This window comes from Adiantum capillus-veneris, chromosome 4 (genome assembly GCF_014529385.1).
Source record: "Adiantum capillus-veneris isolate H3 chromosome 4, ASM1452938v2, whole genome shotgun sequence".
NCBI classification, from domain to species: Eukaryota; Viridiplantae; Streptophyta; class Polypodiopsida; order Polypodiales; family Pteridaceae; genus Adiantum; species Adiantum capillus-veneris.
The window spans coordinates 34348830-34367306 of NC_140934.1; the positions used below are offsets into that span (position 1 = coordinate 34348830).

General features: G+C 43.6%; 1 pseudogene; it reads left to right on the top strand.

Annotated features, from left to right (window-relative positions):
• Nucleotides 1-2264: 2264 nt before the first annotated feature.
• On the top strand, nucleotides 2265-4582 carry LOC147458967 (pentatricopeptide repeat-containing protein At3g09040, mitochondrial-like; annotated as a pseudogene).
• The last annotated feature ends 13895 nt before the right edge of the window (nucleotides 4583-18477 follow it).

Genomic DNA, 18477 nt, shown 5'->3' on the forward strand with positions numbered 1-18477 from the left:
TGTCTCTCTTGATGGGAGAAACCATAATACAAAGCCTTTTGGAGGGGGGACCGGCTCCATGCAAATCCGGTCCTCAACTATTGTCAATTGCTTAATTTCTCTGTCTTTTGAAGTATTTTTCATGCTATCTAACTAGGTGTTATGCCTTTTGTTGCTTTCTCCACCCAAGCACTCTTGTTAATCTCATTAGGAATCTATTCTAATGAAATGCTCACTAGTTCATGCTATTTTCCGCTACACACAAGTTACTAGGCCATTAAGTGTTACAGTTTTAACCAGATGTGAAGGGAAGGCCTTTCTCCTACCGCAATCTCCTATGCTTACACCATGAAGACTTATAGCCTAATGCAAGACACTTACATGTGGGAGAATTCACAACAAGATTGTTGGCCGTGCAAAAAGATGTGATTGGTGATACTATGGTTGATAGCATAGACAGACAGAGCGTCAAAATTTTGCGGAACACATTTTTAAAGTTCATACGCCAAATCTAGTACCTGCATGAAAGCATGAAAAGTTCTTTTTCTGGAATGTTATCTCTTGGAATGTGTTGATTGCAGGATATCCTCAACATGGCTGTGGCAGACTCTTTATCTTTTTAATAGAGGCAAAGACGTGCAGACTTTTTGTGAGATAGATGGTGTGATCCATGGAAGCAACAAAGACAAGGACACTCTTTGGAAAGGAAGCTTTAGCTGACATCATCGTGTTGGTTTGGACAATCGACAAATGAATGTAGAAACAGAAGGTATGTAAATAATTTGTATTCTTTACTCATTACTGAGAACATAGTGAAACGAACACACTAGAGATTGCACGCTGCCGTGAGAATGGCACATTCCCTCGTATTATTAAAATTGGAGAGGACTGTGCAAACTCCCCCATGCAAGGAGACTTGCATGTTTTCTTTTTCTTCCAAACATAAAAAGGGGACAACATCTAAAAATGAACATATTTTAAACGGTCCGTATCACTTTATATAAATTCTAACCCTTCTTACGGTTCTTTTGCGAGGTACACGACTCAAAATTGTTGCATCACAATTGTAACACACTTGAGACAGTAACAATTAAGAAACAAAAAACTTGCTTTGACAAAAGGTAACAAGCTCTCTCTCTCCCTGTCTCTCTCTCTCTCTCTCTCTCTTTTCTTCTCCAAGAATATATGCACTTGTTGAATCTTCGATAGACGCAACCATGCTTACACAAATAACAAGAATGCACAAAATAAAGCGAGATTGAATCAAAGAATTAATACAATTTAATAGCTAAGGACATATTTAAACATTTCAAAATTGAGATATCAAGATCGTGACATTGTAAACACAAAATACAAGAACATAGAAGAGAAAAACTTGAGAGAGAGAGAGAGAGAGAGAGAGAGAGAGAGTGTTTGTGCTTTGTTTTCCACAAATCGTATTACCTTAAGGTGACAACCTTCACTTCGATTCAATACAAATGAGGCTAACGAAGCACTCTACTTTTCATAATTACACCATTTTTGTGAGCTGAGGATAGTCAATAAGTCATCTTGATTCTCATAATTACACCATTTTTGTGTTGTGGTCAATTAGACTAATATTGTTGAACGAGGAGTTTCCTTAGATGCATGGATTGCTTTACTATAGTGCATGCCATCTATCGAACCGCTTCTGGATATCTTGCATCCATCTTCTCTCTCTTTCTCTCTCTCTCTCTCTCTCTCTCTCTCACACACACACACACACACACACACACACACACACACACACACACACACACACACACACACACACACACACACACACACACATGTTCGAACACTCAGAGTCACACACACGTCACACCCAGGGTGTCATATAGCCTCATGACTAAGTGACACGGATCATTTAAGAGGGGGGGGGGGGGGGGGGTGAGGGGATCAATGGACGGGAACTCCACGCGCGACCGTCGAGGTGTTCTGGGCCGTATATGGCTTATTAAAACTAAACCCGGCCAAGGGCCTCGTCCGGGTTTAGTTCTAAGCCGTCCAGGTTTATCGTTTATATCATTGTGTAAAACGGCTTTGGTTTCAAATGTGCGCGGGTGGGTGTAGTGGTTAGCCCATGCTTCAAAAAGCATAGAGGGGCGACGTCCTGGGTTCAAACCCTCGCCCCCCAACGGCGCCGCCATTTTTTGGGTGGACTTGCCCGCCTCGATATCCCCGCCATCGTCCTTCACCGTCGATCCCTATACCCGCCCCCAAAAATGGCTGGACTTGCCCGCCTCGATAGCCCCGCCATCGTCCTTCACCGTCGATCCCTTTACCCGCCCCCACGTCCCATCCTGTGTCATTTAGTGTCGTGGGTCATATAGTGCATGTGGCAGACACGTGGGTCACTCCTCCATTGAAACTCTTGTGAGAAAGAGTTGCAGGCTTCCTGATGTGTCAGCAACTAAGTTTTTGGCTATCCACGACGACGATGGGTAGGCTAGGAGGAGACGAATTGGAGAGTCAGTGGAATGAATTCAATCACAGCAGCAAGGCAAGCCCGGACTTTCAGCGCAGGGTCACCAAAGAGCCTTTGTGGATGGATGGTCACCTCAATCCACCTTGGATCATTCAGGAACTTATGAGCCAAGGTGGATTAGCCACAGTAGAGCATTCTTCCAGTAGAGCAGGCGCTGTAGATGCTATTTTGCCGTCAGCTATATGGGCCTGCTGCAAGAATAAAGATCTCTGGAGAGGCACCAGGATTCACAATGAGATTCAGAGAAGGGGGTTAGTTGAGAAGAATTACTCAGACGCTTTAGTTGCTATGTATGCCAAGTGTGGCGAGCTTGAGAAAGCACAAGAATTACTCGACATGCATAACAGCAGCAGCATCATCCCATGGAATGCATTATTGGCAGGTTATGCCCGAGAAGGAAAGGGCGAAAATGCTCTACGATGTTTTGAGCAAATGCAGCATAAGGGCCTTCCTCCTAGTGCAGTGACTTATGCATGCATCCTCAAAGCCTGTGCCCTGACTGGAGCAATTGACAAGGGAAAGCAAATCCACGATGAGATCTCGATTCAAGGGTTCTTGGAGCATGATGTTGTACTTGGTAATGCTCTTGTGGACATGTATGCCAAGTGTGGTGCTCTTTGCCAAGCTCAAAGTGTTCTAGAGAAACTGCCTTCTTGCAATGTCATCTCTTGGAATACTCTAATTGCAAGATATGCTCAAAACAAGCAAGGCCAACAAGCTCTTGATTGTTTTGAGCAGATGCAGCGTGAGGGCATCCTTCCAGATAAAGTGACCTATGCATCCGTCCTCAAAGCTTGTGCTGTGATTGGAAACCTTGACAAGGGAAAGCAAATACATGATGAGATTTTGACTCAAGGGTTGTTGAAGCATGACGTTGTGCTCGGAACTGCTCTTGTGGACATGTATGCCAAGTGTGGCACTCTTTACCTGGCTCAAAATGTCCTAGAGAACCTCCCTTCTCGCAGTAATGTCTCTTGGAATGCTCTAATTTCAGGATATGCTCAAAACGGGCGAGGTCAAGAAGCTATTGAGTGTTTTGAGCAGATGCAGCACGAGGGCATCCTTCCAAATGAGGTGACCTATGCGTGCATCCTAAAAGCTTGTGCTGTGGTTGGGGACATTGACAAGGGAAAGCAAATCCATGATGAGATTTCGACTCAGGGGTTGTTGGAGCATGATGTTGTGCTGGGTAATGCTCTTGTGGACATGTATGCGAAGTGTGGTGCTCTTTGCCAGGCCCAAACTGTCCTAGAGAAGCTCCCTCGTCGCAACGTCGTCTCTTGGAGTGCTCTGATTGCAGGATATACTCAAAATGGGCAAGGCCAACAAGCTCTTGATTGTTTCGAACAGATGCAACATGATGGAATCCTTCCAAATGAAGTGACCTATGCATGCATCCTCAAAGCTTGTGCTGTAATCGGAGCCACTGACAAGGGAAAACAAATTCATGATGAGATTGTGACTCAGGGGTTGTTGGAGCATCATCTTGTACTGGGTAATGCTCTTCTCGATATGTATGCAAAGTGTGGTGCTCTTCTCCAAGCGAGAAGTGTCCTAGAGAAGCTTCCTTTTCGTGACGTCGTCTCTTGGAATGCTTTGATTACAGGATATGCTCAAAGTGGGCAGGGCCAACAAGCTCTTGACTGTTTCGAACAGATGCAGTGCGATGGCATCCTTCCAAATGAAGTTACATTCATTTGCCTACTGAATTTGTGTAGTCATCTAGGTCTGATAGAAGAGGGCCAAGAACTGTTTGATAGTATGGACATTATGTACGGTTTGAAGCCCAGTATTGAGGCTTTCAGCTGTATGGTTGACCTTCTCGGACGTGCTGGGCACCTCGTGAAGGCAGTGGAAGTTATCCAGGGAATGCCTTTTTCTACCAATTCTTCCATCTGGCATTGTCTCCTGGGTGCTTGCAGGAAATGGGTAGATGTCAACGTGGGGACTTGGGCGTTTGAACAGGCAGTGGAGCTAGATAAATGTGATGGGATGGCTTATGTTTTAATGGTGAATATATACGCAGAAGCTGGCATGCTAGAGAAGGCCAAAGACATTGAGGCCATGAGAGTAAAGAATAAAGCATGGAAGCTGCCAGGGTGTAGTCCGTGGACTGATCCAAGTAGTAAGATGCATGATTATAGTGTGGTTGTTACAAAACATGCACAGAGCAAAGAGATCATCTTGAAGCTGGAGGATATCAAACGTCCCAAATTTGACTTGGGTGTCAAGAGACATGTCTGATGCTTAAAAGTATCTATTGCGGTGCGGTCATTGCTACAAGGTAGCCCTTGCGTGTGCACTCATTAACACTCCTCAGAGAGGCAGTATTAAGAATATGTAAATGGTGGTGATCTCCATGCTGTGACATCATTTGCATTGAAGATAGGAAGACAGAAGATTGCTCTATTGAAGATAGGAAGACAGAAGATTGCTCTTATGGATGCCAAATTCATTCATTCTTTTGAAGATGGAAGGTGCTCCTGTAATGGCTTCTTCTGATGATATCCTGGTGTGAGCAATACATGGCTGGAAAAGTGAATGTGAACCTCTCTGAGTATGGTAAGAAGATCACACCAAGATGGATGTAACCTCATGACATAAATATAAGGAGGTGCTCTCTCTGGAAAGGCACACACTCAGTTTGGGATCAGCCTTGTCATGGGCAGAGTACAAAGCTCTGGGCTGTTTTCAGCAAATCTGGAACGCTTCTCTCCGTGTGCAACTCTTGGAATGCACTTATAGAAGGATATGCCCAGCAAGGGCCGGCCGAGGAGCTTTCAGCTGTTTTAAATGTATGTAACAAGAGGGCATATCCTGAGATGTGATCAATTATCTTTGTGTGCTCAATGCATGTAGTCACTGAGGTTTCGCAGATGAGGGCCATATGTACTTTGATAACATGAGCATTGCGCCAAACGAAAAACACAACACTTTGCATGGTTGAGTTCGTTGGACATGCAAAGCTCTTTCATAAAGCTGCGGCATTACGCTTCACAGAGCTTCGGTCGACATTTATGCCTAATGGTGTACTTCAGAAATTCTAAAAAACTTTTGGCACGATTCCTCTTCACACACCAGTCTGTTGTGATTGTGAAAGATATGCCCAAAAGGGCAGAGTCAGGAAGCTCTCAGCTATTGCAGCAAATGAGAAGTGAGCACTTCTTTCCTAAGGTAGTACTTAAAGCTGGGCATAGGCCAAGAAAGCTCTGGACTGTTTTCAATGAGTGCAACGGAAGGGCATCTCTCCACATGGAATTGTTTTTCTTTACATGATAAAGACAACAACGTTAGTGGAGTTTCATGTTGCATCCATGTTGTCTGCATAAACATAAAGGTAATGAATGTCAAAGTGCAGCAGAAGTTGTGGTGACAAGGGAACATGAATGTGAGAGAGAGAGAGAGAGAGAGAGAGAGAGAGAGAGAGCGAGGCTAGAAGCCTTGCGACTCTACTATCATAAGGCTCTGCAATCATACAATGCCACAATGGGGTTGCCCCCCTCAGGACTAAAGAACACGGGGTCTTAAATGACCTCCTAGCCATGGGATCCACGGAGGAAAAGTGCACGCACAAAAGCAGAGATGGACGAGGCCGTTGGATTTTTATAAAGTAAAAAGTAAACTCGGACAGATGGTTGAATTACGGAGGAAAAGTGCACGCACAAAAGTAGAGGTGGGCGAGGCCGTTGGATTTTTAAAAAGTAAACTCGGACAGATTTTGTAAACTCGGACATCTAGAGAGTAAACTCAGATAAGCATAAGTATATGTGAACACGCCTACTCTTCAATGAAATGCATACACGTGCTTGGTTAGAGCACGAGGTTGCTACAACACCCGTCTAACATCGAGTCTGGGGCTTGATACTTGTTGCCAAATTTTTTGTCACCGTCGGATCTCCTCGAGATGTGTGCCCTCAATCCTTCGTCGTCAATCCCATGGTTGGGGGGTCATTTAAGACCCCGTGCCATTTAGTCACGAGACTATCCCCTCTTGCCTTTATAGATGAGCACAAAAAGTGCTTGACTAACTCCCATAAAATCCCACAGTCCCTTGAGAATAAATGGAAAAAAATAGGGTACCCACCAAAGGGCCACAAGTGACCGATCTGATCAAATCTGGAAAAGCCTCACAAGGCCAGGCACAGCCACAGAAGCTTTCACTCACAAGATCTAAATGGGGATACACAACAAGACTAGGAATCTGGGGAGTGATGAAAAAATCTACAAGTTGAGTCCACCACTACATCACGCACTCCTCTCTATAGAATGCTCCATGTCCGACATAGACAATCTTGTCCTCCCATGGAACAAGTGCGCCCAACCGTTGTCAGAGTGCTAGGTCCGTGGAATGTGTGTCAACCGTACAAACTGGAACTCCTCCGATTGTACACCATGCCATGTGGGCATGTCAATCAATAGCTATAGGTTATGAGGAAAGTAGTAGATCAGCCAATCTCCTTTGGGAACTAGTCAAGAGCCATCTTGCTTCGAAGTCCGGTTCACAATGCCAGAAGTCAACGTGTGTCCTGCCAACGTGTGTCCTATGCCCAAGTATCACAAAGATGTACAACCTTTGACTCATGTGTCACACCATCCTCCAAAGAGTGAATAGGTCCTCTCTCTACCAAGGAAGTGAGAGCTTGAAAGAAATCTGGCAATAGTGCTATCCACATGTAGGTCTTTGTGAGCCATTGGACTTCGAATCTGAATCTTACTTCTTGGGGTAATTCCTCTAAATATGGCCTTGTTCCCCACACTTATCACATATGACCTCTTTCTTGGATCTCTCACCAATACTAGAAGTATCACCTTTCTGTGCCTTGTGCTTCTGCTTTCCTTTCTTGAACAAAAACTCAACTAGGGTCTCTAAACCCCCTTCAAATCTGGACCTCTGTAGTTGGGCCTCATGTTCCAACATCATGGGAACAAGCTCTGTCATAAAATCTAATATCTAATATCTAACCAACCCAAATGATTTTCACATTAAACTGATCACTTAATGTGAGAGAATAAACAGGAACAAGGGTTAATATATAGACATGTGCTTATAAATCTATCTCAACACGGGGCCAATGGTAAAGGGGCCCAAATGAGAGTTGCTCCATTGGTTAGCAAGGCTAACCAATGGAGCATAAGACCTTAGGGTTAGCTTCATTGAAGACCTCCAATAATGTGTGTAAAAGTCCTTTGACCTTAGGTAAGCTAGGGCTGAGTTTGAGGCGGGAACCTGACCCAGCTCGAGGTGCTTGTCCTGCTTGTCATGCTTGATGATTAAGGTACTTGAGGTGCTAGATGATTGAGATGCTTGATGATGACTAAGGTACTCGAGGTGCTTGATGATTGAGATGCTCGAGGTGCTTGACATGCTTGAGATGCTAGGGTTGTACTTGAGGTGAGAACCCAGCCCAAGCTTAAAGTGTTTAAGGGCCAAGCTTGTGGTGGGAACTGGACCTATGCATGAGGGCCTTGAGGTGTCAAAAGGTCAAGATTCAATCCCTACAAGGAAGGGGCGAGCCCTACATGAGGGGGGATGAGAGAGAACACCCACACACTCACACAAGGCATGCATGGTACAAAGAAAGCAAAAGGGACACTTGTCAAGTTCCTCCTTATGTTGCCCTCATAGTGTGCCTGAAGCCTATTGGTTGGCCACCCAAGGGGTCCAATGATAATTTAGAATATTTAATTAATTGATTTTAAATTTATCAAGTCCTTTCTCTCAAAGGGGAAAGGGGGACACTTGTCCCAAGGCTACCCTTGCTGCTTGTAATGCCTCCTGCTTGTGATTGGCTAGGCCTGGAGGGGTCCAATGAGCTTTGAGCATGAGCTACAAGGGGGGGTAGACCCAAGAAATCTAGAGGATTGCTTAGGGGGTATACTCACCCACATACACTCACAAACACTCTTATTGTGTGCTATGAAAAGTGCAAGAGCTCCCTCTCCTTCTCCAAGCAAGTAGAGGTTGAGAGCCTACACCAACACTCTTGGCTATGGAGTGCAAACCCTAACAAGAGCCATGCTTCAATGCTTAAGCTTGCATATCCTTCTTCTTCATTAATATGCTATTATGTATGCTAGCAAGAAGAGTTATGATAAGTGAGGAACTAATTATTTCTCCTATGAAATGTTTCTTGTTCCTCTTCCCTACCCTCATTCCCTGCTAGCTCTCTCCACCTTCGAAGGTGTTTGAGGTCTTGGGACTGAGGCTTGGGATAATTAAAGCTTTCTTCAAGTTTATATTATGCTTGTGATGCATGAAGCTTTCCATCTTCATTGCATCACCTAGGTCACAAAGAACACAAATATTGTATTATAACAAGTCTCTCTTAATGGGAGAAATCATAATACAAATGCCTATTGGAGGGGGGACCGGCTCCACATAAATACGGTCCTCAACTATTGTCATGTTCTCTAAATTCTCTCTCTTGTAAAAGTATTATTCATGCCAAGTTAACTAATTGCTATGATTATGTTTCTATCTTCAATTATGTTCACCCACTATGCTCACAAAGTCATTTCTCAAAAGTACTCTCATTACTTTCTACTACTCTTAAGTTAAATAGGCCAATTCCATGACATTGGTATCATAGCATTTGGTTTCTCTTTTCTTGCTTAAGAAGAAAGGTCCTTAAGTAGCCTATAAACGGTTGATGTTGTTAATTATATTAGGGTAAGTGGAGCTGGGATCTATTATCAGTTTTGTTGCTTTGCAAGCCGAAGTTACTCAACAACTTCGTGCTTATGGAATTTCCCTTCCTCTCCAAGAGGAGAGAGAGCTTAGGAGGCCTCTTGAAGAGAACCCCAAAAGAAGACTCTCTCCCATTCGAGAGGAGGAATTCAAAGAACAAGAAAGCAATGAAAGTTTAAGTTCCTCTGAAGATGTGGCTCCACGAAGACGGCGGTCTAGACGATCGCCCACTCCTCCCAAGAAGAAAAGATCAAAACATAGTCCTTCTCCTCGTCACTCCGAAAGGGAAGACAGAAAACAAAGGAAGAAAAGGGCTAGGAAGAGGTCACCCTCTTCTCCTTGTTCTTCACCTTCCTCCTCTCCTGACGAAAGCTATGGCTATTCTCCTAGAGAATACAAGAGAGGAGGGCATCGCAAATCATTTCCTGCATGGCGAAGGTCACAAAAGCTAAAGAAGTTCAAGGAGGGAGGAAAGAGTATCTCTTTTCTCACCTATGATGGCACCTTCGGTGCTACCGACAAAGTGTTGGCCTTCATCCAGCAATTTGATGCGGCCTTTGGAGACGAGGGCTTCACAGAGTCCTCCAAGCTACGCCATGTAGCTATGCACTTCCAAAAATCAGCTCCAATGTTGAGGCTATATCCACCTCTCAACAAAGGCAAAAAGCTGCTGCTGCTGATAAGCACAGAAGGGCCTTAATGTTCAAAGAAAATGATTGGGTCTTAGTTAAGTTTCCTAAGGCTCGATTAAGGAAAACGATGGGCAAAAATCCTATGGGCCATCAAAAGTATTATGCTAAACTAGCAAAAAGATACTATGGTCCTTTCCAAATCTTGAAACCCATCAATGAGACGGATTATCAACTCAAGTTGCCTAACCATTGGGTCATACACAATGCTTTTCATGTAAGCCTACTTAAGCCCTACAAAGGAGAGCCACCAACTGAACCAATTATTGAAGACCCTCCCGAAATTGAAGACCAAGAAAAGGTGCTACAACCCGAAGCTATCCTTCGGCATGAAGACAAGGTACTATGACATGGTAAGATTATCCAATGATATCTTATTAAGTTTGAAAATTATCCTTTTGAAGATGCTAGATGGATGCAAGGAATACAGCTTAAGGATAGTATGAACCTTGTCAATGCTTACAATGCTACATTAGAGTAAGCAAATGTACAAATTTCTTTTAAATGACTCATGTTTTTGTCTTATAAGACTAGTCCTCTTTTTAATTGTGCACAAATGTAACTAGTATGCATGCTTAGAATCATGTTTGTGATGACGACGTCTCTTAAACACCAAGTAGAATTTGTCACTCTACTTTGGGAGAATGAAATGGACTAAAGAGTAGACATGCTTGTGGCGGCAGCTATGTCTCCCAAGCACCAAATGGATTAGTCATCCATCTTGGAAAGATGTCGTAGGGTAAAACGGATCCTCTACCCGCTAAGTAAAATTGACTAATGACTAAGGCTTTATCTCTTCTACCTCATAGTCAAGGACGACTATGATATCAAGAGAGAGGTAATGTCATAAAATCTAATATCTAATATCCAGCCAACCCAAATAATTTTCTCATATTAAATTGATCACTTAATGTGGGAGAATAAACGGGAACAAGGGTTAAGATATAGACATGTGCTTATAGATCTATTGTTGGAATTAGGGTTGCAGAGAAACACACACAGCTTGCAGAAGGAAGCTCAAGGCACACAATAGAGAGTGTGTTCCTTAGTGTGCAATGGAAAGATAGATAGCCCTAGAGTGATGGGCGTATATACAATGCACAGGGGAAAAAACCTCCTAAAGAGGGAAAAAATGCCCCGGCGGTCCTAGTGTATTCACACACCACATGTAAATGGTAAAAAATCCCCCCTGGAGTGATGCGGTGAACAAGAGCTGGCACATGAGTAAAGGGAAGTGCCATGCCCTGAGGACAAGATCAGTCCACAAAGGGGAGTAAGCCCAAAGCTTTGCGGAAAGCTTCAAGCTTCTCACGAGACAATGCCTTTGTGAAAATATCTGCAAGGTTGTCCTGTGTTGGCACATAAGCCAAGCTGATCTCTCCTGCTGAGAGCCTCTCCCTGACATAGTGGTAATGCACCTTAATGTTCTTTGTGCGAGCATGAAAAACTGGGTTCCTCGCAACTGCCAATGCGCTCTGACTGTCAGTGTAGATAGTGTTGGCAGTGTCTTGTCCAACACCCAAATCAACCATAAGGCGTCTGAGCCATACACACTCAACTGTAGCTGTGAAGACTGCCCTGTACTCAGCCTCACAACTCGAAGTGGCCACAGTAGGTTGCTTCTTGCTCAACCATGATATACATGAACTGCCAAGCATGAAACAAAAACCACTTGTGGACACTCGCGTGTCAAAACAACCAGCCCAATCTGAGTCTGAAAAAGCATGTAAGTCTGGCGGTAATGATCCCCCCCTGGGATAAAACAAGCCAAGATGTAAAGTGCCACTAAGGTAGCGGAAAATCCTCTTGACAGCCTGCCAATGCTTAGACCCTGGGCTATGCAACTATGCATAAATCTGCTGACCTGTGAGACTGCAAACTAAATATCTGGCCTCGTGTTGCATACATAAATGAGGCAGCCAACAGCAGTTTGGTAAAGAGTGACATCAGCAGGATCACCAGCATCATGTAGACTCAACTTCAAACCTGTTTCCATGGGAGTGGCAATAGGTTTGCAATCCTCAAGTCAGCAATCCTCAAGCAGTTTGGTAAAGAGTGACATCAGCAGGATCACCAGCATCATGTAGACTCAACTTCAAACCTGTTTCCATGGGAGTGGCAATAGGTTTGCAATCCTCAAGTCCAAACTTACATAGCAATGTCTCTATGTAACTTTTCTGACAGAGGGAAATACCACCATCACACTGCTTAAACTGTATACCCAAGTAATGATGCAACAACCCCAAATCTTTCATCTTGAAAGTAGCATTCAAATCAGCCTTAAATTCAACAATATGTCTTTCATTTGGTCCAGTGATCAGCACATCATCAACATAAAGAACCACAATGAGAAGTACATCATCCTTACGCTTTACATACAATGTGCTTTCTGTTGGAATGTTACGAAAGCCTAGTTTAACCAAATGAGTGTCAGCTTTCTCATACCAAGCACGAGGAGATTGCTTCAACCCATACAAAGCCTTCTTACATCTGCACACTTTGTCCTCTTGTCCTTTTATGACAAAACCGCGAGGCTGCGTTACATAAACTTCCTAAAATATGTCACCATTCAAGAAAGCAGTAACAATGTCTGATTGATGTACATCCCAACCAAAATGAGCTGCCAATGCACATAAAAAACGCACAATAGTCATACGACAAGTGGGAGCAAAAGTCTCTTCATAATCTATGCCTTTTTGCTGTGCATAACCCTTTGCAACAAGTTGAGCCTTATGGCGATCGATCTCACAATCCGGCTTGCGTTTGACCTTGTAAACCCACTTTGTACCAATGGCCTTTTTGCCAGGAGGCAAATCACATAAAGTCCATGTGTCATTTTCTATAAGTGCATCATATTCTGAGTGCATGGCAGTCATCCAATTTTCTGAATTTTGTGCTTCATCAAAAGACAGAGGCTCCTCAACATCATGTAAGCTAGACACAGCCAAAGCATAACAATCTGATGCATAAGATGCATGGCGAGAGCCTGAACGAGTACGACTAGACAAAGGTGCATCCAATTTACTGTCACGCAAAGTGTGCACCAGCCATTTTGGCATACCTCTAGCCTGCTCATTTTCAGCCCTTTCCTCATCAAGTACATCATTTACCTCTGCATCAGTAATAGGCTGATCTAAAACATTTTCAGAAACCCCCATAGGCTGTACATTTTCCTCACTGGAACTTACATTCGTATTTCCACCACTGAAAAGAGGCAACAAAGTGTCATAAATGTCCTGTGAGCTTACATTACTGTCTCTAGTACATGACAGCAAGGGCTGAACAGAATCTTCCACAAACACTACATCCCGAGAAACTAGAATACGTTTTGTTTGCGGATGAAACAACCTGTAACCTTTGTTTTCAGCACTATAACCAACAAAAATACATTTGACAGCCATATCATCCAATTTTCTGCGCTGCACTTGTGGCACCAAAGCATATACCAAACAACCAAAAACACGCATGTGCTCAATAGAAGGTTTTCTATCATGCCATGCTTCATATGGAGTAATAGACTGCAAAGCTTTCGTAGGACACCTGTTAAGTACATAAGTGGCACACATGATGGCCTCAAGCCAAAAAGACTGTGGCAAAGCTTGACTTTTGACCATACATCGTGCCATTTCCGTCAGTGACCTGTTTTTCCTCTCAGCAACACCATTTTGCTGAGGTCTATAAGGCACTGTACATTGGTGTTTTATCCCACGACTAGCCAGAAATGCATTAAATTCATGAGACATATACTCCCCCCCTCGATCGGTCCCTCTCGATCGGAACGGAGGGTGCCCATAGTACATTTCGAGACATTTTCAGCCATAGCCAGAAATTGTTTGAAGCACATAAAAACTTTGGACTTTGCTTTAAGCAGAAATACCCATGCATGCCTGTAGTAATCATCATTGAAAGTCACGAAGTACAGGTAATTGCCCAAGGACGAAGTTTGCATGGGCCCACAAACATCACTATGCACAAGCTGCAACCTGTATGTGGCCCGAACTGAACCATCCTTTGGAAACTTAGAACGCTGCATCTTACCCAAAATACAGCCTTCACAAACATGTTTGACAGGTGCTTCAAGAGGTGGCAAAGAAACAACCATATCAGATTTCTGCAAACGCAGCAAACTGGCAAAATTCAGATGACCAAAACGTGCATGCCAAAGTTTTGCATATGAAATAGCCCTTGAATCTGCAACAGCATTTGAAAAATTTTGTCCACACTTGTCATACAAAGTGAGCTTATACAACCCACAGCACAAAAGGCCAGATGGAACAATTTCATCACCAGAACTGAGATCATGAACTGTACATCTGTCATCCACAAATTTGACTACAAGTCCAAGTCTAGCAAGTGCGGATACAGACAAGAGATTCTTCTTGATCCCAGGTACATAAAGTGCATCAACAAGTGTGAAGGAACTGCCATTAGCAGCAGTGAGCACAATCTTTCCAACTCCCTGAACTGGATAAGAGGCGTTGTTGGCACAAGTGACTGAATTCCCATGAGGGACAGACTCGACAGAGGTAAACAATTCACGATGTGAGGTAATGTGCTTTGTAGCACCACTGTCGAAATACCACACATGTGAATCTGCAACAACTGACAAGCATGCATCATGGACAACAGGATAGTAAGTGCACTCTGCACTAAAGGCCCATTCTGCATCAACATCAGCAACAAAGTCTCCTTTCACAGAAGACTCTACAATGGCTACATTTGTAGTGGAACCAGCATTTGCAGTGGAACCACCCTCTTTCTTCTTAGCCTCTTTGGCCTTCAACTTAGGACACGACTTGATCAAGTGATCATTGGCTTTACAATAATGGCAACGCATCTTCTTTTTGCCCTTATCACCAGAATTGCCAGACGAAGTACTGCCTGCAGAAGCATTAGGAACAGAATTTTTGCCACTTGCAGTAGAACCATAAGAAGTGGCTGCATTACTGTTACCACCCTTTCTTTGAGAAGCAATAAAAGCCTGTTCAACTGCACGCTGCCTAGTCCTATTTTTTCTAGAAAGTGACTCTTGCAATAGCAATGTGCATAATGCATCAAACTTGACAACTTCAGGATTTCCTTGGGTCATTAGTCTCCAAGTACTAGCAAAAGTCTGGTATGAATCTGGTAAGGCATCAAGAACAGTCTGCACAAGGGAACTTTCTGAAATGACTTCACCTACAGAAATAGGCTGCTCATTGATATCCTTGACACTAGCAAGGAAAGTGTCCATATCATCTTCCTCATGCATAATCTTCGACTCCAGCTCTTTACGTAGCAAAGCAATTTTAGCCTCATTGCGGCTTGCATAAAGACTTGCTAGAATATCCCAAGCCTGTTTTGGAGATTTTGCTGAATGGATGTGAGGAACAATGGTGCGCTTCACAGACAACGCAATCAATGCATGAGCCTGCGCATCCTTAACATCCCAACGAGCTTGTTATGCCGTAGGCAAAACAACTCTAACAGCTGCAATCCTTGCAGCAAGACCTGCAACATCCTCAACATCGCCTACATCCTCAGAACCAGGACGTACATCAATGCCCTGCACAATGTTCCAGACATCCTTTGACACAAGAACATGTTGCATCATATAAGCCCACATAGGGTAGTTGTCCCCATCCAACCTGTCCTCAGCAGCAAACATCTTGAACACATCTGTGTTGTTGTTGTCAGCCATGGTAAATGCTGCACCTGATGTGAAAACTGCCCAAAAATAGGAGAAACGGAGCGGGAACAACCTGTGCTATATAGCACAAACCATAGAAGACTATAAGGCACATGTTATGCAGAAAACGGCACTAACAGAAATTCTGCACAAAATGACGAAATAGCCTGTGCAGTACTGCCTGTAGTGGAAACGGAGGCTGAAATGAGCCAAAATCAAAATTCTGAGCAGACCAAGCTCTTCGAGGTCTCCCAAAATATTTGTCGACCTGCGAATGCTCGCCAAAGCTCACTGAAATCGGAGAAAGTGAGCAGGCGTGTGCTGGAATACCGGGCGAGTAAGCCCGGGAGGACGTGACCTGATTTGATACCAATTGTTGGAATTAGGGTTGCAGAGAAACACACACAGCTTGGAGAAGACGAAGGAAGCTCAAGGCACACAATAGAGAGTGTGTTACTTAGTGTGAAATGGAAAGATAGATAGCCCTAGAGTGATGGGCGTATATACAATGCATGGGGGAAAAAACCTCCTAAAGAGGGAAAAAATGCCCTGGCGGTCCTAGTGTGTTCACACACATCACTACCACATGTATATGGTAACATCTATCTCAACATGGGGACAATGGTAAAGGGGCCCAAATGAGAGTTGGTCTATCAACGAGCAAGGCTAACCAATGGAGCATAAGACCTTAGGGTTAGCTTCATTGAAGACCTCCAATAATGTGCGTAAAAGTCCTTTGACCTTAGGTAAGCTAGGGCTGAGCTTGAGGCGGGAACTTGACCCAGCTCGAAGTGCTTGTCCTGCTTGTCATGATTGATGACTAAGGTACGTGAGGTGCTTGATGATTGAGATGCTCGAGGTGCTTGACATGCTTGAGATGCTAGGGTTGTACTTGAGGTGAGAACCCAGCCCAAGCTTAAAGTGCTTAAGGGCCAAGCTTGTGATTGGCTAGGCCTGGAGGGGTCCAATGAGCTTCAAGCATGAGCTACAAGGGGGGGTCGACCCAAGCAAGCTAGGGGATTGCTTAGGGGGTATACTCACCCACACACACTCACAAACACTCTCATTGTGTGCTATGCAAAGTCCAAGAGCTCCCTCTCCTTCTCCAAGCAAGTAGAGGTTGAGAGCCTACACCAACACTCTTGGCTATGGAGTGCAAATCCAAACAAGAGCCATGCTTCAATGCTTAAGCTTGCATATCCTTCATCTTCATTAATATGCTATTATGTATGATATCAAGAAGAGTTTATGATAAGTGAGGAACTAATTCTTTCTCCTATGAAATGTTTCTTCTTTCTCTTCCCTACCCTCATTCCCTGCTAGCTCTCTCCACCTTCGAAGTTTTTGAGGTCTTGTGATTGAGGCTTGGGATAGTTAAAGCTTTCTTCAAGTTTATATTATGCTTGTGATGCATGAAGCTTTCCATCTTCATTGCATCACCTAGGTCACAAGGAACACAAAGATTGTATGTAACAAGTCTCTCTTAATGGGAGAAATCATAATACAAATGCCTATTGGAGTGGCGACCGGCTCCACATAAATCCGGTCCTCAACTGTTGTCATGTTCTCTAAATTCTCTCCCTTGCAAAAGTATTATTCATGCCAAGTTAACTAATGTTAAAGAATATGATGTTAAAGAATATGTCCATTGTGCTATGGGCGCCCGGACATTGACTATACTATGTTGTAAATATACTTTGGATAATAGTTCAAAAGTGAAGAAGAGAAGAGCAGCTCGTTGAATGGCTGCTCTGCAGGGTAACGATTGTGTGTGTGTGTGTGTCTTGATGTGTGTTGGTGTGTGTGTGTAGTCTTCTTTTCTACCTTCTCCATCACCTGCGCACTCTACAAAGTGGTATCAGAGCTCAGTTTAAGGAGCTACAGTCAATACACAGGTTTTCGCAGCTCTGGAAAACAACAAAAAAGAGAGGTTTTTAGGTCATAACTCCCTCACCCGAACTCGGAATACAGTGATCCAGAAGTCTATCTTTATGTTTTTGGGATTCCAGACGCATGGCATACTCAGATTTGCCAAAATCTACAATTTTCTGCAGCAAACAGCCAGCTCACACAAGCATAGGAGATGTCCAGTTTTGCACTCAACAGTAGATTTACAGGTTACAGGTGAAGAATTCAGCATTTACACAGGTTTTGGAGAGCGACATAGAGCTTTTGCATCATGATATTGTGTTATCGAAGATTATGTTTGGTTGTTGTGGGTCCGTTATGGACAACGGCCTATGTAAGAAAGGTTGTGGGAAGAAGTTGAGACGGTTATATTGTCAGATTGAGTACTTGGTGGTTATATATGGATATGCGGTCAATGTATTTTGGAAAACTGCAGCCTTTGTGAAGGTCGAGTGAGGTTTTTTGAAGCCTTGCCTTGGGAGCTTTGGTACCTTGGCAAGGTGGATTAGGTACTGGAGCGAACCCCCGACTGGCCCCGCGAAAGACCTCATATGTCGTTTACGACTATGGGAAGAAGGTGGATGTATGGATATGTGGTACAAGACAACGTATGGATTGCATTTGCATACAGGTCCATGTGGACATTGTTTTAGAGTATTTATGCATAGTACTAAGTCAGTCTGTGGCAAAGTGAGTCAGTGGATTTTCCCTTGGCAGTGAGAGATTTTCTGTCAGTGTTTATGAGCACTTTGGTTGAGATTGTCACTTGAGATATTGTCCAAATACAAAAGAAACTCTGCCGAAATTTTGTCAAAATCCTTTGGAAGAAATTGAGAGAGTGAAGATGGCAGAAAGTTCAACTCAAGTCACACAGGTTGTTGGAGAGAAGCTGACCAGAGAGAACTACAACATATGGTCTTACAGGATGGAGAACTTTATCATGGGCAAAGGTTTATGGGATTACATTACAGGTGAACAAGAGTGTCCCGAGGTTTGGTTTCGAACCAAATAGAGAGAATGTTGAAGCACATAAAAC